General features: G+C 42.5%; 1 pseudogene; it reads left to right on the top strand.

The window, feature by feature from the left end:
• Positions 1 to 17,221: 17,221 nt before the first annotated feature.
• LOC142433144 (AP-2 complex subunit sigma pseudogene) lies at positions 17,222 to 23,014 on the top strand (annotated as a pseudogene).
• Positions 23,015 to 24,481: the final 1,467 nt, after the last annotated feature.

The raw sequence follows: 24,481 nt of genomic DNA, 5'->3' as shown, positions 1-24,481 counted from the left end.
ACTTCTAGGGGTGTCCTCCCGTCAAGTCCAATGGGGTGCCATGGTCTGGTTCCAGAGTCTATCCTTTGCACTCCCTAGGGAGCTCCCTGCTCTGTTCCCCATGTTGCTCTGCTGCACGCCTTTAGTGTATTGCCTTGGTGTCGCGGGGTTATTCGGGGCCAGTCCCGACACTGAGTCTCCAGTGTTGTCCCCCTTAGCGCCCTGGGCTAGTGAGGGACGACGTGTGTAATAGTGGGATCAGCCATATGGTGCACTCTGTGCATTGGCTGTTCAGAGAGGGGATATCCTCCTCCAGGCCTGGTGGGCCAGGATGTGCTCCACTCTCTCTTCCTCTCCATTCATTAGCTCCCGTGTTCTCTGATCAGACATGTCCCTCTACCCTAGCTGCAGTTTCCGTGCTGTCCTCTAAAATAAATTCTTCTGGGGTTAGGGGTAGTTGTACACATAGCTGGTATGGGGGATGATCCCTCAGGCCCCTCCACTGTGAACTGCCATTTTTAAGAACAAAGTGGTGTATCCCTGTCAGCCTTCATGAGAGGTGGGAAGCCTTGCTTGATTGGGCCCTAAACCTCTCTTACTCTGGCATTAAAACCTACCCAAGCCCACAGAGTGGTTGCTGATCTCTATTCATGCCCCCAAGTTTCTTCATAGAGTACACAAAAAGCATGAGCATTGATATTATTGATCTTGACCAAGAACTCCAGCACCTTTCTCTTACTGGCTTCAGTAAAGGCTCTGGGATCCCACAGGAATTCATTCTCTAGAGGTTCACTGTTAAGCACCTGCCGGTACTCCAGGTACTTTTCCCACACCAAATCTTTGGTGATGAGTTTCCTAGGCTCTCCCAAAAGAAAGTGCATCTTCCCATCAAAGATCCCTAGTGCATTCAGGAATCCCCACATCTCCTGCTCTGTGACCTGCTAGCCATTCCTGCTGATTCCTAAAATGCTATTCAAAACATATGGTTGACTGTTAGAGTCTACTTCCTTCATCTCAAGTCTAAAGGTCACCTCCATGTGATCAGAGGCTCTCCTCAGCATCTCAGGGTAATGCTCCTCGTACATTGTGCTTTTTGTCTTCATCATTTCTGCCTTTGAAACGGGCTCTTTCATTTGATATTTGTGCAGCAGGAATTGCACCAATATGCTCAGCCTCTGGACAAGGGGATCTCTCTGGGATTCTGAGCAGGAGTCGCAGCAGCCTCAGGATCATTTGCATTTCCCTCATCTTGAGTCTGGGAATCTTCAGCACTGCTTGCATTGGAGTCATCTTCTGTAGCCACAGTGGTGGACAGGGATGTCTGTGGCAACCCTGGGATGTGAACATCAGGGAAGCTCTGGGGAGATTCCGCAGAAGGAGGAGAGCAAGAAGAAGTGGAAGGCCTTTCCTCTTTGGCTGCAGGGGCCTGGGCATGCTCAACACTGTGGTTTCCACCTAGGCGTGGACCAGACTTCTCAAGAGAGGAGATTTTGATCTTCCGACTGAGAGGCATGATGGCACTCTTCAAGAGGAGCAGACAGGAAGTTTTAACTAGTGTTGAAAGAAATAAAAAGATGTTAAGACATTTCAATTGATAAATAAGAAAAACTCTCTTTACTTGCAAATGACACATTTCTATCTATTTAAAACCTTAAAGACTCAATAAAAATTACTGAACCTAACTTAAAATTTGGCTAGATAACATGCTGGAAGTTCGATGTGCAAATATCTATTAGATTGTTGTATAGACAAGAAAAGGGATCTGAATTGGAAATTCAAAGAACAATGCCACTTACAGCAAGTACCCAAAAGAAATGAGATTTAGAAATAAAATTAACCAGAGAAAGAAAAGTTTTTATAAAGACAACTATAAAACATTTCTACAAGGAACCAGAAGAAACTTACATAAATGAAAGAATGTCTCTATATTAAGAAGAACTTAATATAGTGAAAATGTGAATATTACTGCAAAAGGAAACAGAACTCATTGTTATTAAGTTGATGTTGACTCATGGTGACCCCATAGGTCAGGGTATCAAGAGTTAGGAATCTCAGTCTTTCTCCCACAGAGCACCCGGTGGATTTGAACTGTTGACCTTGCAGCTTGCAGTCCAATGTTTAACTACTACACCAGCAGGCAGTGTATCATTCCCTGTACATAAGGTGCTTATGGGTAGGAGCTGACTCAATGGCACCCCACAGCAATGACACAACATGATGATGATGGAGGCAATGGTCAGGGGGAGAGAGGAAAGCCAGGGAAGTGGGGGCAGGGAGAGAAGAAGAAAGAACCACAAGAGGAAGAATGATTTACCGAGATCGTGTCATTGTTCTGGTGTGAAGGGCCATGCAATGATGTAGCATGCTTTTTGGTTTGTTTGTATGCCTTTTACTCCTCCAATAAAAGGGGGAAATAATAAAACAATAATAATCCATTTAAAATATTTTAAGCAAACAAGTGAAGTGTCGCAGTCTAAAAAACTCTCCTTAGCAAGTTTTCTTACTCGTTGCATCTAACCAAAGGTCTAGTTGGTTATAAAGGGGGGGGGAATAAAATGGAAACTGGTTTAGATTTTTTGGGTGATATACTGGAAATAAAAAGGATAGCAGGCAGGGGTGTGAATGGACGACAGATAAAATGGGTCCGTTAGAGAAGGGGAGATGAGATGTTCAGCAGGGAGCTACTTCTCTGACTTTAACAAACTCTCTGCTGCCATTGCAGAATTCTTTGAGGTCCCGGCCCTAGGAAGCTACAGCTCTGTGCCAGATTTCATTTACTTAATTCACTGACAACAGGGGTGACAGTGGCGATTCCCTCTGAGGAGCAAGTACAGGGTCTTCACATTCACTTTCATAATCTGCAAGGCCAATACTATCCCCTCACCTCCCACCCCACCACACACACACTTTTGGAACCCAGATCTTGACCTCCCAATATCCTCTGTGACTCAAAAGGGAAAAACTTATGAACACATCAGATACCACTACTGACAGCATGTCTCACTGACAATAGCAGAGGTCAGGCAGATTTCTGTCCTGGGTTCTTAGACAGACTCAGTCCTCCATCAGGGTCATCACCAAGCCAGGGTTGCCCTTTTAGAAGAATAAGTCTCTGATCTCCTCAAGATGCCTGGGAGGATGTTAATTCAGCTCACTATTCAACAGTGCTCAGGGTCCCCAGGGGTAAAAATAGGTGGGGCTTTATGACCCCGCTAATTACTAGAAGGAGGAGTCATCTCTGAACTCAGTGTGCTCATGTTGATTTTTGTTAGTCAATCTCTACATTCTGCTGAACAGGCCTCCTAATTGGTTACAGCAATTCACATCCCCAGAGACCAGCAACACCCACAACAGACAAGGGGCCACCTCAACCTGACCTCTCTAGTTTCCAAGGCTCATAGCTTGCTCTCTTCTTGTGAAGAAGTTCAGGGGGCATAATCTCTCTTTCCTCTTAAAGGATTTTTTTCTTGTCAACCACATGTTTTATTCCAACAACTACATTGCATTTTCTTTTTTTGCATGACATGAGCTTTCTGCATTGTCTTGAGTGTCTCCATTTCCTACTAATCTAGAATTTTTTCCTTTTAAATATAATTTTAATCATTTTATTAGGGGCTCATACCATTCTTATCACAATCCATACATCCATCCATTGTGTAAAGCACATATGTACATTTGTTGCCGTCATCCTTCTCAAAACATTTACCTTCTACTTGAGCCCTTAATATCAGCTGCTCATTTTCCCCCTCCCTCCGCACTCCCTCTTCCCTCATGAACCCTTCATAATTCATAAATTATTATTATTTTGTCATATGTTACAGTGTCCGATGTCTCCCCCCACTCTCTTTTCTGCTGTCCATCCTCCAGGGACGAGGCTATACATAGATTTTGGTAATTGGTTCCCCCTTTCTAGCCCACATGCCACTCTCACCACTAGTCCTAAAGGAGACATCTGTCCTGGATTCCCTGTGTTTCCAGTTGCTATCTGTACCAATGTACATCCTCCGGTCTAACCAGATTTGTAGGGTAGAATTGGGATCATGATAGTGGGGCGGAGGAAGCATTTAAGAACTAGAGAAACATTATGTTTCATCGTTGCTACCCTGAACCCCGACTGGCTCATCTCCTGCCCACAACCCTTCAGTAAGAGGGTGTTCAGTTGCCTACCGATGGGCTTTGAGTCTCCACTCTGCACTGACCCACATTTATTTATATGATTTTTTTGTTCTTTGATGCTTCATACCTGATCTCTTTGACAGCTCGTGGTCTCACAGGCTGGTGTGCTTCTTCCATGTGGGCTTTGTTGCTTCTGAGCTAGATGGCCGCTAGTTTATCTTCAAGTCTTTACGACCCCAGATGCTATATTTTTTGATAGCCGGGCACCATCAGCTTTCTTCACCACATTTGCTTATGCACACGTTTGTCTTCAGTGATTGCATCAGGGAGGTGGGCACCCACTGATCTGATTTTTAGTTCTTTGATATCTGATAACTGGTCCCTTCTACACCTTGTGGTCAGACAGGCTGGTGTGCTTCTTCCATGTGGGCTTTGATGCTTCCAAGCTCAAAGGTTGCTTGTTTATCTTCAAGCCTTTAAGACCCCCAAATACTATATCTTTTGAAAGCCAGGCACCATCAGCTTTCTTCCCCACATTTGCTTATGCACAAATTTTTCTTCAACAATCATGTCAGGAAGGTTTGCATCCTGGAATGCCAATTTAATAGAACAATGTGTTCTAGCATTGAGTAAGTGCTTGAGTGGAGGCCCAATGTCCATCTGTGCCTTAATACTAAACCTATAAAGATATGCATGTAGATCTGTTTCCCCACACTCTTATATAAATATATTTACATATGTACATTCCAGTCTTTAGACCTCTATAAATACCCTTTCTCAGCTAGTTCTTTCCTCTATTTCCTTTTACTTTCCCCTTGTCCCACCATCATACTCAGCCTTCATTTGGGTTTCAGTAATTTCTCTCGGTTACATCACCCTTGCGGAATCCCCACCAGGCCTCTCATACCCTCCTTGTCACTGATTTTGGATCACTTGTTTCTCCTCTGTCCCTGGATTGGCCTCTTAAAGGATTTTTACCTTGATGCCCAACAGCTTTTGGAATACCTCTGTCTGCTGAATTGTGACTGAAAGGAAGGTTCTCATTTCCTTGACACCCTCGTGGCAGAAGTCAATGGACAGCAGTCAGTACATGTCAGTTTTGTCCTGGGCCCATAGAGTCCACAGTTCTTCACTGATATCTTCACATTGGCTCTGCACTATTCCGGGGACCCACGTGCACAGCCGACAAGAGGCCCCAGTGCTCAGACCAAGGGCCACCCCTTCATGAGACCTCTGAATCAGACATGAGAATGAGGCACACCCTATGTTGGCACTATGAGGAAGGCTAGGCTGTGGATCCAGAGCGTGGAGGTGGGTGCATTGGTAGTGGGGGGAGGTGTATGGAACCTCATAAGTTCTCATGTTGGGGTTTGACATTTCTCACACAGGATTCAGACCTTGATTCTGGGTAGGGCTTGGAATTTCTCCCCTTGTTCACCTGAGACCACTGTGGAACAGGAGTGGAAATTTCTGGCCCCGACAAAGGCTCCACACCGGGGAGCTGTTAGGTAGTGTGTGCATGTTTGTGTGTGTGGCTGTACTTCTGCCTGGCATTCCCAGAACTGAGAGCATTGCTAGGACTTGGCAGCCTGCCTGGTTCCTTGTGACCTCTGCAGGAGCTCTAAGAGTCCTCCCCCGACCTCCAGGGAGGGTCTGCTTCTCCTCCCTCTCCAGAAGGGGGCTGTTCTTTATCCTTTGATTTTCCAGGTCCATGTCAGCTGCTTGGCTCAGGAGCTTTTGGTAAGGGAGGGACTTCATGGGACACCTGTACTCTTACATTAGATGGTCCCTTCTACCCACATCCAGTGGCCTTTCCTGGACTCCCCCTGCGCAGTCCTGGTACTCTACCATCCACCAACAAAGAGACGACTGGTCCCCTTTAAACAGTAGTGTGCCTTCCAGGGTCACTTTCACTAGGGAAATCCACGAAACCCCATGTGTTACTCAGCAGAACTATTCCCTAGTGTCGTCTTTACTATAGTCTTTACAGAGAAAGATTGCCAGGCCTTTCTTCCACAGTGCAACTGGGTTGGTTCACACCACCAATGTATAGCTTAGCATTACCACAAAATTGCCACATCTGGGTGACTTTATCATGCTGAAAGTTCAGTCTAAAATCTCAGTTCAGGGCACCGTCTCTAGGGGTAGACTATGTTACTGTGTGAGCATTGTGGGCGAGGGGGTGAGGAGGGGAGGTCCTTGTCTTATTTCAGTCCGTATTTCTTTGTTCCTTGGAACTTTCCTGTGTGATGCCGTTTGTTATTCCCCCTTTCCCGGCATAATCCTTATGTACTTGCTCAGCCTCCACCCTTATGTCTCAGAGGAGATGAACTTTAGATACATCCTACACTAACACAGCTTCTTGAAATTAACAAGAATCTGCTGTCAAGAACCAATAAGTCACCCTCGCATATGATGCACCACCCCAGGGACCCCTGGTGTCCCTTGATATCACCAGTATCTAAAAGATATTCTCCATTGGAGCCTGACTAATGACCTTTACGATGTTCTAATTTTAATGTCTTTTCAATGGTGTGGGCTCTTGCTCTAAGGCAAGGCAAAATGCTAAATCTTTGACCTCCTTCCATTTCACTCACCTTCAAAAATTCTGGATATGATGTGGACAAAACTTTCAGTCAGAGAGTATGTTTAGGTGCACTGGAACAAGAGCACAGGACAACTCCTATTCGTATTCTATGAATTATTCATGAACACAAAGTCATTGTGAAGAACAGTTCTCCATTCCAGGTTTAATCTCTCCACACTGGGTCACACTGTTAGGGATTGAAGGGTGTCTCCTCCGCTGTGTTGTAAATCCTCCCCTCAGTATCTATGGATATTATTCCTTTGGGGGTAAGGCATTCTTTGTTGCACTAATGCAGCCTTATCAGTGTAGGGGAATGACACTATGTATATTTGAAGACAATGGAGGCAGTCAGCAAATGCAACAACTCCAAGGATGGCCTGCTGGAGAAGCTGGGAAAGGATTTTCCCAGGAGCTAAGACAAAGACAGCCTTCCCTAGAGTCCATGCCCAGAATGCAGACTTTCAGCTTCTTAACTTGTGAGAAATATAATTCTCTGTTTGTGAAAAGCAACTCCTTGTGGTATTTCTGAACAACTAAGACACACACCATCAGCGTGTCTGGCCTCTGCACACTACATCCTCATCTACTCCCCCCGCCTGCCCCCAGGCAACCCAATTTAAAATGACTTTCCACTGAGGAATCTACATTTCCCCCAAACCCAAACTGCCCCAATTCCAGACAACTACGTGATACTAATCTAGACACTTTCATCTGGACACTCCCCTGTGGGTCAAAGAACCAAGTTTGACTTTTTAATCTCTCTCTCTCTCTCTCTCTCTCTCTCTCTCTCTCTTTTAAGCAACCTTTTCAATTCAGGTGCAAGGTCAGTGGTTCGAACCCACTAACCACTCCTTGGGAGAGTGGTGTTGTTCTCTACTCCTATAAAAATTTACAGCTTCAGAAACCCTATGCCAAAATCAGCTCTCAGTCAGTAGATCTTATGGTTTGGGTTTTCTACGCTCACTAGCGAAGCAGGGGCTATAGAAGCCCACACCCAAAGAGCAACCTTCCGGTAGGAGGAAAGGACAGGATGCTGTCTAGCTTATTCATTGAGGTCTCAATGGCTGGGGGATGGCTCTAGACCTTAGCAATCTCGTTGGGGCCTCCTGACTTGGATAAGGACATCTATACACAGGTCAGGGTGTAGCACCTTCCTGGAAACAATGAAAGCCTTGGGGTGCTGGGTCTTCTAGACAACTAGACCTTGCCTTATATGTCTCTGTACTATCTTCTCAGAATTAATGGGCAATTGTAGCCATGGAGAATATTCTTCCTGAATTTTGGGAGTCATTAGACAATTAACAAATCCATAGCAGAGATAGACAGTACAGACCCTTTTGTTTGGACCAACTCTAGGTGAGTGGGTCATAGGGAAAGGTAGTTGATACAGAAGGATGGTGTCCTGTGTGCTTGGGACCTAGTACCCGGGGACCTGAGAGAGAGAGAGAGAGAGAGAGAGAGAGAGAACCTGATGCGAAGGGCAGGACGTTGTGCAAACACTTAAGCCTACTGCTGCTCCCAGATAGCCTGGCCTTTGGTGGCCAGAGATGTTTTGACCCAACTCAGGATAGATAAGGATGAAGTCTGTTCCAACTCAGGGTGGTTAAGATCTGAGAGAGTTTTTGCTCAGAAAGTGGTCATGGTGGTGAAGGATGGAAATGTGGAAACTGGATTTTCTGCTGATCCTTGTCATGCACTTAGTGATAAAGGTTGGATGCGCACACTTGCCACACTTATAGTGCAGTTGGTAGGGTAATCCTGCTTTTAACCCATGCTCTCCCCTTCTTTTTACTTGTTGTGGTAGTTACATAGTCTGCGGTCAATTTGAGACTCTTTAGAGTGAAGGTGTGGCATTTAGCCTGTCATTCATGTCACTGCTTGGTGACCTCATTTGGAGGCAGGACAGACGCTTACTCCCTGTGAGATATTCCTGATGACAAGACACATGGAGCTATGCTAGAACCCTGGAGCTGGAGAAGCTTTGTGGAAATCCACACCAGCGCTGATATGTTTACACTACCACTGCATCCACAAAAGTTGCCACACACTGGTCTGTGATCTTCCTGCATTTGGCGTCATTGCATGTGTTTCTTGAGTCTAAGGAGGAATTTATACATTGGTATCAGATATATGAGCTAATATCAGATTTATGGACCTGATCTGGACTGGACTGTGATGTTTCCTTAATATTCAATTGTCCTTGTATATAAAGCTATTTCTTATACACATTTGAGTGTTTACAAATTTGTTTCTAGTCTACCCAGACTAATACACTTGTCTTTTAGGTAGTAGTGAGAATGTCAATGTCTCCCTATATAACTTCGACTACTAGCATCAACATTTCTATGGGCGGTATTTCCATCTTCCATGTTGTAACATTCCCTGTCCTACCAAGGAGCCTTCACTGAATTAATGACTGAAATAATTCAGCTGGCTAATGTTTGGGGAATCAAAGAGAGAGAGAGAGATTAAAACTAAAATATGAATTAATTTCTCTTGCATTTTTGAAGATGCTAAGCAAATCCAAGAATTAATTTGTAACATTATTAAGAGTAAAGAGAATAAGAAAAACCAAGAATTGAATACTCTTGAGTGCCCACATTCCACTCCTGATTTAATGATTCCAACTATTTTACTGAGTGGTGGTTTCACATTTTCATGTCAAGCCCTGTGCCAAAACCAAAACATCAAAACCAAAACAATACAATATTTTCCATCTATTTTATTTTATTTTATTTTTTTTTGCCATGTAAATGTCCAGCTTTTCTTCCATGTTTTTACCATCTATTTTAAATATAACAAAATGTTTCACCTTAAACCTAATGAAAAGCAATAAATAAAGGTGTGGTCGAGGACATTTATAAGCTTATATTCTCTAAAAAACACATCTTCTATTAAAATAGACATTTGAAAAGAACATCTACAAATACATAATTGGACGAGATATTGATAAACAGATATATGGACATAGATATATGTGTGTCAGCCTAGGAAAAGGATTTCAAAAAGTTTGTGGAAAAATGGGATTGAAAAATAATGGATTTTTTCTAACTTTTTTTTAGCTCTGTTTGTATGTGTGTGAGTGCATCAAAATGCTTATAAGAAAATTCTATTATTTCATGAACATCTTCAGGGGCACACACACACACACACACACACACACGGTGTCACTGGCAGGTAAGCAGACCAGTAACCACAATGTGGGCGGTTCAACCAGCTGCCCTGCAGAATACAGACGAGACTATCAGCTATTATAAGGAAACTGAACTGGAATCCACTTGATGGCAGTGGGTTTTTATTTTGGATAGGTACATATGTACCTACATACATATATACTTATGCTTTCTTGACTATGTATATACATGCATATATATTAGTTTATGTTTTGTTGACTATGTAAACGCATTCATAAAAAACTAGGGATAACACTGAGAAGAACAGGAATTCCAGAATGCTTCATTATTCTCATGAAAAACCTATAATAAATTTAGAAGCAATTATTCAAACAGAACAGGGGAATACTGTATGATTTGAAATCAGAAAAACTGTGTCGGGATGGCATCCTCTCATAATATTATTCAATCTGTATGCTGAGCAAACAATCCAAGAAGCTGGACCATATGAAAAACAATTTGGTAACAGAAGTGGAGGAAGGCTTATTATTAACAACATTTGATATGCAGACAACACAATTTTGCTTGTTGAAAATGAGGACTTGAAGCATTTGCTTATGAAAATCAAAGACTGCAGCCTTCAGTATGGATTGCAAAGCAATGTAAAGAAAACCAAAATCCCCAGAACTGGATCTATACACAAGATTATGATAAAATGGAAAAAATTTATTGAAATTTCCAAGGATTTCTTCTTGCTTGGATCCAGAATCAGTGCTTGTGGAAGCAGCAATCCAGAAAACAAACCAAATGAGGTATTTCATTGGGCAAACCTGCTACAAAAGACCTCTTTGCAGTATGAAGGAGTAAGGGTTCCATTTCTAAGAGTAAAGTGTTTGTGTGTTGATTATGACATGTGCGTTGGGTTGAGTGTTTGTGTATGTGTTGTGTGTTGTCTGTTGTGTTATGTATTCTTTATGTGTTGTGTATGTGGTATGAGTGTTTTGTGTTGTGCGACGCATTTAGTACATTTATAGTGTGTATGCGTGTTGTGTGTGTGGTCTGTATGTGATCTGTGTGCATGCATGTGTGTTGTTTGTGTTATTTGGATTTTTGAAATCCTTTTGGGGGGACTCTTACAGTCCTTATCACAATCCATACATCCATCCATTGTGTCAGACACATTTTTACATGTGTTGCCAACATTTCCAAAACATTCTCTTTCTACTTGAGCCTTTGATATCAGCTCATCCCCTCAAACACACCCTCCCCCCATGAACCTTTGAGAATTTATAATTTTTTGCAGCATGCCACACCAACCACTGTCTCCCTTCACCCACTTTTCTGTTGTCCATCCCCTTAGGAAGGGGTTGAATGTAGACCATTCCGATCTGTTCCCCCATTCTCCCTCCACCTTCACCTTAAACTCTTGGTATCTCTAATCATATTTTTGGTTTTGAGGGGTTTATCTGTCCTGAATTCCCAGTGTTTCCAGGTCTTATCTGTACCTGAGTATATGCTGTGGTCTAGCCAGATTTGTAAGGTAGAACTGGGGTCATGATAGTGGGGTTGGGTAGGAAGCATTAAAGAATTAGAGGATAGTTGTATGTTTAATCATTGCTGCACTGCAATCTAACTGGCTCCTTTCTTTTTGTGTGATCCTTCTGTAAGGGGATGTCCAATTGTCTACAGATGGGTTTTTGGTCTCCAATCCACGCTCTTCATAATTCACATTAATATGATTTTTTTATCTGGGTCTGTGATGCCTGAGACATGATCCCACTGACATCTCATGATCACACAGGCTAGTACGCATCTTCCATGTACACTTTGTTCTTTCTCAGCTAGATGGCTGCTTGTTAATCTTCAAGCCTTTAGGATCCCTGATGCTATATCCTGTGATTGCCATGCACCATCAGCTTTCTTCCCCACATATGCTTATGTACCCATTTTGTCTTCAGCGATCGTGTCAGGAAGGTGAGCATCCCAGAATGCAAGATTATAAAAGCAAAGTTTTCTTGCATTGAAGGAGTACTTGAGTAGAGGCCCAATGTCCATCTGATATCTTAGTACTTAGCGTATAAACATATGTACATATATCTATTTCCCTATCATTATCTATAAATATATTCACATGTGTACGTGCTTGTACTTACATATCTATCAATGTCCTTTGCCTTCTACTTCTTTCCTCTATTTCCTTTTACTTTCCTATTGTTCCACTATCATGTTAGGCCTTCATTCAGGTATTAGTAATTCCTCTTGGTTACAATGCACTTGATCAAGTCCCACCAGGCATCCTACACCCTCCTAACCATCAATTTTAGATCACATGTTCCCTTTTCCCTGGATTGGATGACAACCCCCTATTTTTCTTGCTCTACCCCTTTCCATTGTGCGCCCAGAAGAGTTGCTCCATTGTTTTCGCCTCTGGATAATTTATCCTACTTATCTTATCTGGAAAGGCATGCAGTGCAAGATAGAACACAAGAATATAAAACAATGAAAATAAAACCAATGACAAAGAAACAAAAGCTTATAAATAGTTCCAGGTCTGTTTGTGGACCTTTAGGAGTATTTTCACTGGAGTCCGATGGGGTTCCACGCCCTGGCCTCAAAGTCTATTTTTGGTATTCCCTTGGGACTTCATTGCTTTGCTCCCCTGGCTGTTTTGTTGCATGCTCACAGTTTACATGCCCTGTTGTGATGGGGTCTGTTCAGGCACAACTCCCACATTGTGACTCCAGTGTTGTCCCCCATAGCGATATTGACCAACGAGGGACATTGTGTCTGTGTACCATTGTGAGGCTGGCCCTATGGTCCTCTCTGTACAGTGGCGTCCTCATAGCTTGGTGGATCTGGATGTTTTCCACTCTCTGTCCTCCCCTCTTTGCTTGCTCCTGTGTGCTTTGATCAGTCGTGCCCCTCTCTCTGAGCTGTAGTTTCAGTGCTGTCCTCTGAAGTGCATTCTTCGGTGGAGGGGGGGGGTAGACAGGAGGTTGCGATTGGCACTGACCTCTCTATTAGTTCCCTGATACATGTCACTATGTTGGCTTCACGCCTTGGTGGACCGATTTGAAGTGTGCTCCCTCTCTCTCTCTCCTATGGAGATATAAACAATACTCTCCATTTGGGTGGGTTAGTGCCCTGTTCTCCCTCTACCCATGTCTTTTTCTTTTCTCTTTGTTTCCCCTTTCTCTCTAGTTGACTTCCAAATATGTTCCTGGATTGGGTTTGCCCTGTGTCACCATTCCCATACCTCATACTAGGAATGTATGCATGTAGAAGACCTGGTAGAGTAGTGTTGTGTTCTTTTTGGTGTTTTGTGTGAGTAGGCTGTGTGTTTTGTGTATATGTTGTGAGTGTACTCAATTTTGTGTTTTATGTTTTGTGTGTGGTATTTGTGTGTTCAGTATGAATTGAGCTGTGTTTTCACTATGTTTTCCACGTGTTGTCTGTTGTGTTGTATTTGTTTCTGAGTTGTGGTTGTGATGTGTGTTTTGTGTTGTGTGTGCTGTGCATGTGTATTGTGTTTGCATGTTAATTAGGTTGTGAGTGTTGTTTGTTGTGATGTGTGTTATTTACATTGTGTGTTCTGCAGGCGTTGTGCGTTGTATTATGGCATGTATATGTGTGTTGTGTGTGAGTGTGTTGTGCATGTCTTGTGTCAGAAGTGTGTTTTCTGCGGTGCGTGCTTTGTTTGTGTATTGATTAGTTTGTGTGTGGTGTATGTGCTTTGTCTTGTAATGTGTTTTGTGTGTCTTGTGTTGTGTGAGTTGTGGGAGTGTGTTGTGTATGTGTATTGTGTGAGTTGTGCATGTTGCATGTGTTGTGTATGTGTGATGTGTAAGTGTAATGTGTGTTGTGTTGTGTGTGTGATGTCTGATCTGTGCTTTTGTGTTTACTCTATGTATTATGTCGTGTGATGTGCTGTGGATGTATGTGGGGTTTTGGGTGTGTGAATGTTTTGTGTATGTTTTATGTGTTGTGTGTGATCTGTGTTCTGAGTTCAATTTGATTTCTGTGTGGTTTGTTATATTGTGTATGTGTTTTGTTTGTAAGGCGTGATTTTACTCAGTGTTTAGTTTGTGGCTATTTTAGATTGTGTGTTGTGTTTCTTTATGTGTGAGTTGTGTTGTGTTTATGTTGTGTGGTGTGTGTGTGTTGCATTCAGTGTGTTTTTGTGTTGTGTATGTTGTGTGAAATATGATGTGTTGTGCATTCTCAGTGTTTTATGTTCTTTTATGTTGTGTATGCGTGTTGTGCGTGTGGTGTATGCTTGTTGTTTGTGTGTTGATTATGTTGTGTGTTATATTGCGTGTGTTGTGATTGTCTTCTGTGTTGTATTGTGTGTTCTGTGTGTATGTTTTACATGTTTTATATGTGTATTGTGTCAGTTCTTTATGTTGCTTGTGTTGTGTGTTTTTGTGTGTGTTGTTTGTGGTGTGTATGTTCTGTGTGTGTGTGGTGTGTGCTTCATGTGTGTGGTGAGTGTTGTGTGCGTGCTGCATGCAGTAAGTATTTTTGTGTTGTGTATGTTGTGTGTGATATGATAGGTTGTGTGTGTTTGTGTTTCTAATGTTCTATGTTGGTTTGTGTTGTTTATGTGCATTGTTTGTTTGGTGTATTGTGTAGTGTTTATGTGCTGATTATGTTCTGAGTACTGTGTTGCGTGTCTTCTTTGTGTTGTGTGTGTCGTGTTTAGTGAGAGTGTGCTGTGTGGGTTTTGTATGTGTATTGTGTATATATTTTATGTTGCATATGTTCTGTGTATTTTGTGTTGGGTTGTGGGTGTGTGTTTTGTGTGTGTGGTGTGTGCAATGTGTGTGTACACTGAGAGTGTGTTGTGTGGTTGGTGTATGTGTATTGTTTGCATTTTTTATGTTGCTTGTGTTGTTTTTGGTTTGTGTGGTGTATGTGTGTGGTGTGTATGTGAGTGTGTGGTTTGTGTGTTCCATGTATGTGTTGTGTGTGTAGTGTGAGTTTGTTGTCTATGTGTGGGGTATATGTATTGTAGGAGTATTTCCATTTTGCGTGTTGTATGCATTATGTGATGTGTATGCGTGTTGTGTGTTGTACATGTCTTGTGTCAACAGTGTGTTGTGTTTTTGTATTGATTAGGTTGTATGTGTTCTGTATGTGTTTTGTGATGTGTGTGTGCTTATTGTGTTGTGTATGTATAGTTTCAGTGTATTGTATATCTTGTTTATGTGTATTATGTATGTTTTTTATGTTCCATGTGTTGTGTGTGTGATGTGTTGTGTGTGGTGTGTATGTGTCTGTGTTGTGTGGGTGTTTGGAATGTATTCCATGTGTGTCTTTTATGTTGTGTGTGTGGTGGATGTGTACTGTGTGTATTTTATATTGCATGTGTTGTGCATGTTGTGTGTTGTGTATGTGTGTTGTTCGTGTGGTGGGAGTGTGTTGTGTATGTCTTCTGTCAAGAGTATGTTGTGTGCACTGTGTGTTATGTTTGTGTATAGTTTAGATTTTATGTGCTGTGTACGCGTTTTGTGATGTGATGTATGTTTGTGTTTTGTGTCTGTTGTGTTTTGTGTGACGTGTGTATAGTGTGTGTTGTATATGTGCTCTATGTGTACCGCGTGAGTTTTGTATGTTGCTTGTGTTTTGATTTGTGTTGTCTGGTGTGTGTGTTACATATGTGTGTGTTGTGTGCATTTGTGATTTGAAATGCGTGTTGTGTGTAGTGTATGCACATTGTGTGTGTTTTATGTTGCATGTGTTATGCTTTAGTGTGTTGTATTGTGTGATGTGTATGTGTGTGTTGTGGGAGTGTGTTGTGCATGTCTTGGGTCAAGAGTGTGTTGTGTGCGGTGTGTGTGTTGAGTTTGTGTATTGATTATGTTGTGTGTGTTGCCTATGTGGTTTATGATGTGAGTGTTGTTTGCGTTGGGTGTATATTGTGTGCATGTATTTAAATTTTTTTATGTTGCCTGTGTTGTATATGTTTTGTGTTGTGCTGTGTGGTGTGTGTGTGTGCTCCGTGTGTTGTGTTGGGTGTTGTGTATGTTTGTAGTGTTAGTGTGTTGGGTGTGTGGTGGATGTGCATTGAGTACGTTTTTCATGTGGCATGGTTTTTGCTTGTGTGTTGTATTATATGATGTGTATGTGTCTTCTGTATGTTTTAGCGGTGTTGTGCATGTCTTGTGTTGAGAATATGTTGTGAGGTGTGTGTGAGGTGTATATGTGTACAAAGAGGTTGTATATGTTGTGTATGTGTTTTGTGATTTCTTGTGTGTGTGTTACGTATGTTGAGTTTGACGGGGTTGTATACGTGGTGTATGCATATTGTGTTAGATTTTTTGTTGCACGTATTGTGTTTTGTGGGTGTGCTGTGTATGTGTGTGCTTTATGCATATGTGTTGTGTGTTAGGTGAGTGTGTTGTGTGTGCTGTGTGTGTACTGTGTGCCTTTCAAAAGTTGCATGTGTTGTGCTTGTTATGTATTGTATTATGTGATGTATATGTGTGTTGTGTGTGCTGTGGGATTGTGTAGTGCATATCTTGTGTTGAGTGTGTTGTGGGAGGTGTGTGTTGTATTTTTTATTGATTAGGTTGTATTTGTTGTGTATGTTTTGTGATTGATGTGTGTGTTGTTTGTATTTTGTTGTATGTGTTGTGCGTGTAGAGTGTGAGTGTGTTGTGTATGTTGTGTACATGTATTGTGTGAGTTTTTATGTTGCATGTGTTGGGTGTATTTCTGTTGTGTTGTGTGGTGTGTGTTGTATGTGTGAGATATGTGTTCCGTGTGTGTTGTGTATGTATGTAGGGTGAGTGTGTTGTATGTGTGGTGTTTGCGTATTGTGTGCATTTTCTATGTTGTGGGCATTGTGTTTGTTGCGTGTTGTATTATGTGATGTGTATAGGTGTTGCATGTTTTTTAGGTGTGTGTTGTGCATGTCTTGTGTCAAGAGTGTATTGTGTGTGGAGTGTGTGTTGTGTATGTATTCTGTGATGTGTGTGTTGTTCATGTTGTAGGTGTTTTTTACTTTGGCTGAAGAACAAAACAGGAACACAAAGAACTATAAATTTTAGTGTATTTAGGAGTATTTATAGCTCACTGTAAGGCTTTACTCCTTGTGTCTTTCATATATTTCCTATGAACTTGGCTCCGGCAGCACACATTCAGGGTATTTGACCTTCTAACAATAACGGCCACGTCAGGTTCACAATAACTGGCAAATGTTTTATGTTTTGGAGAAATTTGCAACATGAGGGGAGGCTATAATTTTTCCTAAAAATACACACTTCAAGCACTACCGTTAGGCAGAAGTTTGCATTTTAATGCTAGTATTATTTTTATTTTAACATAAAATTCATAAATGTTAGTAACAATACTAATTTTAAATATATATATCTTTAAAAGGAAGTTGCCATAATCTTTCCAAGATGAATTGTCATTTGTCCACATGGGAACTGGAAAGTCTATGAATGTGGAGGAACAGGTAACTCTGCTAGGTTTCTGCCCATTAGTGGGATTATTAGTTTTTCAAATGTGTAGGCTTGTATCCGTAGACCTAATTGACATGTAGCTGTGTAAAGGTTATCTGTGCTAGGCTTCCTGCAGAGATGAGAACATGGTATTTACTGACAATGACATCTCTGGAACTTCAGTTGTGGTCTAGCACTTTGGGTAAGATGTATCTCTGTTAGTTTTGCCATATTTTCCTTCATGCTGGTGCAGCATGGCCACTGTGGGATGAGGGAGGGAAACAGTGTGTGTGGCCTCCTCAGTAGGAGCCACTCCTGCAGGCCCAGAGGTGGGCAGAGGAATCCTGGGAAAGGTTTCAGCCGAAGGTACATTCCAGGGACCAAGACTGCCACTCAAAGGACCCCTCCAAGTGTAGGCAAGATATGATCTCACCTGGACACTAGCAGAGTTCAAAACTACAGAAACCATCAAATGCTGATGAGGGTGTCAAGAGATGAGAACTCTCATCCATTGCTGGCAAGATTGTAAAATGGTAAAAGCACTGTGGAAAACTGTATGGCACCACCTTAAAAGTTTGAGATGTAAGTAGCATGTAATCCAGCAATCCTACTACTCAGCATATATCCTAGAGAAACAGTAACAGATATATTCAAACCCACGTTCAACACAGCATTATTCACAAAAGGAAAAAAGATGCAAACAACCTATATGCCGACTACCAGATGACAAGATAAACAGACATATTTGTATACATACAAGTACATTCCACAATGTAATAGTATACATTGTAAAAGGTTAATGAGAAATATTTGAAACACTTTATAACATGGATGAACATGGAAGACTTAATGCTGAGTGAAGAGTTGAAAGTATTGTATGAGACCACTCTTATAAAAAAGTCAGATAGACAGTTCCGGGTGGACTTGGGGTGGGGGGTAGGGGGGTAAGGAAGTGGTGTTAACAAACACAGGGACAAGGGAAAAACATGGGACCCCAAATGGCAGAGAGGGGGGAGTGGCAGGCCTGGTGGGAAATGATCAAGGGTAAGGTTGCTTAGAGAAGAGGTATACTCTAGCCCAGGTGGTGACGAAGCATGGTAGTAGGGCAGGAGGAAAGTCAAGGGAGATGGAGGAAAGAGCTAGGAGTTAAAGGGCATTTATGGAGGTCTAGACAAAGACATGTACATGCAAATATATATAGGAGGATGGGGAAATAGATCTATGTGTCTATATTTATAGGTTAAGTATTAAGGTACCGGAAGGACCTTGGGCCTCTACTCAAACACTCCCTCAATGCATGAAGACTTTCTTTTATTAAATTGGAACTCTATGATGCTCACTCTCCCGACACAACGGCTGGAGCCAAAGTGGGTGAACAAGTAAATGTGGTGAAGAAAGCTGATGGTGCCCGGCTATCAAAAGAGATAGTGACTGGGGTCTTAAAGGTTTGAAGATAAACAAGCAGCCATCTAGCTGAGAAGCAACAAAGTCCACATGGAAGAACACACCAGCCTGTGTGACCGAGTGGTCCTGAAGGGCTCAGTTACCAGGCATCAAAGAACAAAAAATTATATCATTGACTGCACACCTCCATGATAGGATCGCTGAAGACAAATGGGTGCATAAGCAAATGTGGTGAAGAAAGCTGATGGTGCCCGGCTATCAAAAGAGATAGGGTCTGGGGTCTTAAAAGCTTGGAATTGAACAAGCAGCCATCTAGCTCAGAAGCAAAAAAGCCCACATGGAAGAAGCACACCGGTCAGTGCGATCATGAGGTGCCAAGGGACCAGGCATAAGGCATCATGCAAAAAAAAATATTATATATGTGTGTGTGTGTATATATATATATATATATATATATATATATATATATATATATATATACCATATTAAATGAAGGGGGAAGTGCAGAGTGGAGACCCAAGGCCCAAGTGTCAGCCAATGGAGATCCCCTCATAGAGGGGTTTAGGAGAGGAAATGGGTTAATTAGTGTGCGAGGTAGTACCGATGAAGAACACAGCTTTCCCCCAGATCCTGGATGCTTCCTCCTTCCAACTAACATGATCCAAATTCTACCTTGCAGGGCTGGATAGGGCAGAGGTTGTACACTGGTACATATGGGGGCTGGAGGCACAGGGAATCCAGGGTGGATGATACCTTCAGGACCAAGGGTGTGAGGGACGATGCTGGGAGAGTGGAGGGGGAGTGGGTTGGAAAGGGGGAACTGATTACAAGGATCCACATGTGACCTCTTCCCTGGGAGAGGGACAGCAGAGGGGGGGGGGAGAGACTCCGGATAGGGCAAGATATGACAAAATAACGAGGTATAAATTACCAAGGGCACATGAGGGAGGGGGGAGCGGGGAGGGAGGGGAAAAAAAGAGGACCTGATGCAAAGGGCTTAAGTGGAGAGCAAATGACTTGAGAATGATTGGGGCAGGGAATGTATGGATGTGCGTTATACAATTGATGTATGTATATGTATGGATTGTGATAAGAGTTGTATGAGTCCCTAATAAATTGTTAAAATAAAAAAATAAATAAAAACAAACAAACAAATAAAAGTCCTAAAGCTTACAAAAAAATCAGATAGATTACCCAGTAAAAGAAACTTTTTCTCGTCATATTGGGTTTATCTCTGTTGCATTTTGTCATTGTTCATAGCATTCTTAAATCTTTCATATGTGGTTCTCTGTTTCTCGGAATATGAAAACTTGGAATGGTGAATCTATGGAGAGAACACAAAAATAAGGGTTCCTGGGAGGTACGGTGGGGGAGGTCAGGGCATAAAAGGGAGCTGATATCAAGCAGTTCAAAAAGTAAGAAAATGTTTTGAAGTTGAATTTGGTAGCGTTTGTGCAATACTGGATGGTGTGATTGAACTATGGAATCATATGATGTCTGGATTAGCTCCTAATGAAATGGTTTCAGCTGGAAAAAAGGAAGAAACATTGTTTTGTTTGTTACCAGGAATGAGAGGGAATGCAAGGGAACATTAATAACCAGAGAGTTGACATGGATAAGTATTAACTTCGGTAATAGGAATGGCAATATAGTAGAATCTTGAACCTCGACACTAATCTGTTCTAAAAGGAGTGTCGAGATGTGATTCAATAGATTTCTGAATCAATTTTTCCCAGAAGAAATAACTGAAAATGGATGATTCCTTTCTCAACCACCAAGTTTTATCCTAACCTTGCCTTTTTATGCAAAACATTACACATACATTTCAAAGTAAATAAGTTTAGATTTAAATAATATAAGTTAAATAAGAAACACAATTTGGATTCATATGACAGAAGAATTGGCCTTAATGAACATAACCTTACACAATCCTTACAGAATTATTATCTTCACTTTCCATATGAGCAAACTGAGAATCAGTGAGTTAGAGTTTCCCAAGATAACACAGCTGGTCAAGGGTGGAGAGAGCTTGGACTGTGTGTTAGTCTGGGTACTTTAGAGAAACAAATTCTACAGCAACTCATGTGTAAGAGAGAGTTTTATATAAGGGTTAAGTGCACATCAAGAAAACATCTCAACTCAATGCTGCCCATGTCCACAAGTCAAACATTAACCCATTAACCTAAATGTCCAACACCAATCCACAAAGTCCTCCTCCATCTCACAAAACAGAGGCAATGATGCCGACTGCAGGAGGAAAACTGAATCAGTGAATGTATAAGCATCTCAGCGCTGGCAGGCCTCTCCACACTGCTGCTCCACCACCCAGGGCTGCATCAGGGTAGGCTCATGTGGCTTCTCCTTGGGGATGTCTTGCAGGAAGTCAGCCTTGCAAGCTGAAGACGGGAATGGCTAAGGCAGCTTCACCCTGGTGCGACCATCACAAAGCAAGAGACCATCAAAAAGCAAGAACTAGAAAGGCGAGCCTCACTGAGCCAATTATCCCTCTGCCCTTCAATTAATCCCACGTGTGTTTATTGGCAAGGTTGGCACAATAAACTAAGTCAGACTGCATGCTTACAACTGTGGGTTTTATCTTGAAAGCAATGAGGAGCCATTAGAGAGTTTATTATTGTTCAAAGTTGTGTTATCACTATATATATTGGATGTTGACATAATTTATGGTTCACGGAAGTTTCAAAAATAGTAGCACAGATGGGTTCTGTGTATTTCCCACTCAACTTTCTCCAATGATAACTTATAAAGAAATCAAAGTACAAAATGGGTGCATAAGCAAATGTGGTGAAGAGAGCTGATGGTGCCCAGCTACCAATAAATATAGCCTCTGGGATCAAGTGGCCATCTAGCTGAGAAGCAACAAAGCCCTCATGGAAGAAGCACACCAGTCTGAGTGATCATGAGGTGTCAACGGGATCAAGTATCCGGCATCAAAGACCCCAAACAAAAACAGACAAACAAACAAACAAAACTCCTATCAATGGGAATGAAGAGAAGGGCAGAGTGGAGACACCAAACCCATCAGTAGTCAATTGGACACCCCCTGTCAGAAGGTCATAAAGAATAGAAGAGTCAGTCAGGGTGTAGTATGGCACTGATGAAACACACAACTTTCCTCTAGTTCCTTAATGCTTTCTCCCACCTAACAACAATGACCCCAAATCTACCTTACAAATATGGCTACACCAGTACAGATAAGAGCTCACAGCACAGATAATCCAGAACAGATAAAACCTCAGGACCAATAAGGTGAGCAGTGATACTAGGAGGGTAAGGGTTGGGTGGGGGGAGTAAGGAGAGAACCTATCACAATGAATGATATATGGCTCCCATCCCAGGGGAACGGACAGCAGAAATGTGGGTGACATAAGACAGAAGTTGGTATAAGACACTGGAAAACAACAGAATAATTTAAATTATCAAGGGGGAATGAGGGAGGGCAGGGCAAAAATGAGGACCTGATGCCAGGGGGTCAAGTAGAAAGAATATGTTCTGAAAAAGATGGTGAAAACATATGTACAGATGTGTTTTACAAAATGGATATATGTATGGGTTGTAATAAGAGCTGTAAGAGCCCCCAATAAAATAAAATGGTGTCTCAAAAACACGGAGGGGCAGTTCTACTCTGTCCAATGGGTCACTAGGTATAGATGGCAGTGAGTTTGAAGTTTGGAGCTGAAACCTTGGTACAAGGCCAAGAAGGTCAGAGCTACTGCAAGGGATGGAGGAGACTCCTTACTCTCAGAGTTTTTAAGTACTGCCTAATAGCCTTCTTCCCAAAAGAGATCATCCCCTCCCACACTCCAGTCTTAATATTCAAACACCACTGGGTGGTGGCCAGCTACCATTACTGAACAAAGATTCTCTAAAAGAATGCTGATCAGGCCAGGGAATTAGGATTCTAGGAGTCACCAAGAATCACTTCATCCCCAACCAGAACTGGGTGGGCAAAACCCGCCTGACGACGTGGTACATGAAATTTGAGGACCAGGAAGCAGAAACTGATTGAAGTGGTGCACGCCCTGGTCTCCATCAAAGACGACAAGCAAATCAACCTTGTGAAGTTCCAGAACTCTAAGATCATCTACTAATTCTACGTCGGCTTCTACTTCTGCATATGCCTGGGTGTCAATGTCAACACCCTGGTCTACCTGGAGGTTAAGCGCAACTTCTTGGAGGACATAAATGAGCATTTACACAATATTTGTGAGCTAGACCTGGTGTTCAGTTTCAATAGGCTTACTAGGTCATGGATCAAATAGCTGTTCCTGGCCAGGGACATCTCAGAGGACAGCCAGACCAAGGTGCTGAAGGAGTTGCTTATGCTGCAGTCAATTGAGAGGAATTGAGGTGGGGGGCAGCCTCACCAGGAGCCCATCTTCCCTCCAGCCCGCACTTCCTCCACCTGGACCTCTCTCTCCATCTCCCTAGTGAGACCTTGGCCCCACCCCAGCCACACTCCCCCAATCTGCCCAGGAGAAAGGGACCCAGTTAGGTCTGGAGCACTAGGGAGGACACTGCTCCCCCCACTCCCCTCTGGGGAATCACTCTCCCAAGGACAGCAGAGGCCACTTTCAGTTTAATGAGTAATTATGCAGAAGTCCTGTGATGGTGTGTGTGTGTGTGTGTGTGTGTGTGTGTGTGTAGCCCACAATCAACTTGTGGCCCCCACCCTGTGCTGAAAAGAAAAGGAATTCTGATCAAATGGGGGAAGGACAGACAGCTGAGTTCCAAATTCTCCTATATCCAGACTTTCTGAAGCCAATGAGGCAAGATAAATCCTTGAATCTATCACAGTGAGAGAAATTTTAAACACACTCTCCAAGTCTTATTGAAACCAAATAACACACAAATGAAACCAACTGTCATCGACTGGATTCTGACTCATACACACCCACTATGACAGAGAACAGACCCTTTGATTTTCCAAAGCTCTCGATCTGTATGGCAACACCAGGCCTCGTATTTCTCTGGAAACCAAACACTGGTTTGGCACAATTAACAAAGAAGGTCTACTCTGAGCATCCAGTTATTGTAAATGATTATCTACATCCAGTCAATTGATGCTGTTCCGTTGGAATGCTAGGGGGCTGTGAGTTGATGTGAAGGAGAAACTCCGAAAAGAGTGGGAGAATGGTTGCACATATAAAAGAATGTAGTCAATGTCACTGAATTGCACTTGGAGAAGACGTTGGATTCGTGCATGTTCTCCTGTGTATTTTCACCAGCGACAAAATGGTTTTTTAAAGGGAGCAGTAAGGTCTGGCATGGATTGAACTGGTGGCCAAGAGATAAGTTGCTTGGCTTCACTGGGGTTGTTTTCTGTGTGTAAAAGCAAACAAACAAAGGCTGGTGCTAATATTGGTGATTTGGGTGGTAACAACAGGACTTGTTAGATGCAAACGAAATCAAGGGAAAAGCCTATGAGTTGAAGCTAACCTTATATTCGTATGCATAGAGATTGCTCAGTGGCAGTGAGTTTGGATCGTTTTCAGTCTTACTCCAGAGTAACACTTCCGGGAAACCTGCACGTACTTCTTGAAGGGAAAGCCATAGATGCCTGACAGGTTTGCACGGTTGCACCAGAGGTTCCTTATTAAAAATCTGGGGCCTTGGAGTTTTCTCAAGAGGTGGGACGGCTTTCTTGCAGGGGCCATCTGAGCAATGGGACCTCTTTGCAAGCCCGGCCCCCAGTTCCTGCTTCCTGGCCTGTCCTATTTTTCATATTCATCAGTGGGAAGCAAGAGTACAAGAAAACAGTTCCAGGGAAAGAGAGGGGAAGGGGCACGTGGGGGAGTTGAGAACTCTCCCGGGTT

This window comes from Tenrec ecaudatus, chromosome X (assembly GCF_050624435.1).
Source record: "Tenrec ecaudatus isolate mTenEca1 chromosome X, mTenEca1.hap1, whole genome shotgun sequence".
Lineage (NCBI taxonomy): Eukaryota > Metazoa > Chordata > Mammalia > Afrosoricida > Tenrecidae > Tenrec > Tenrec ecaudatus.
This window is presented reverse-complemented; position numbering and strand designations above follow the sequence as displayed.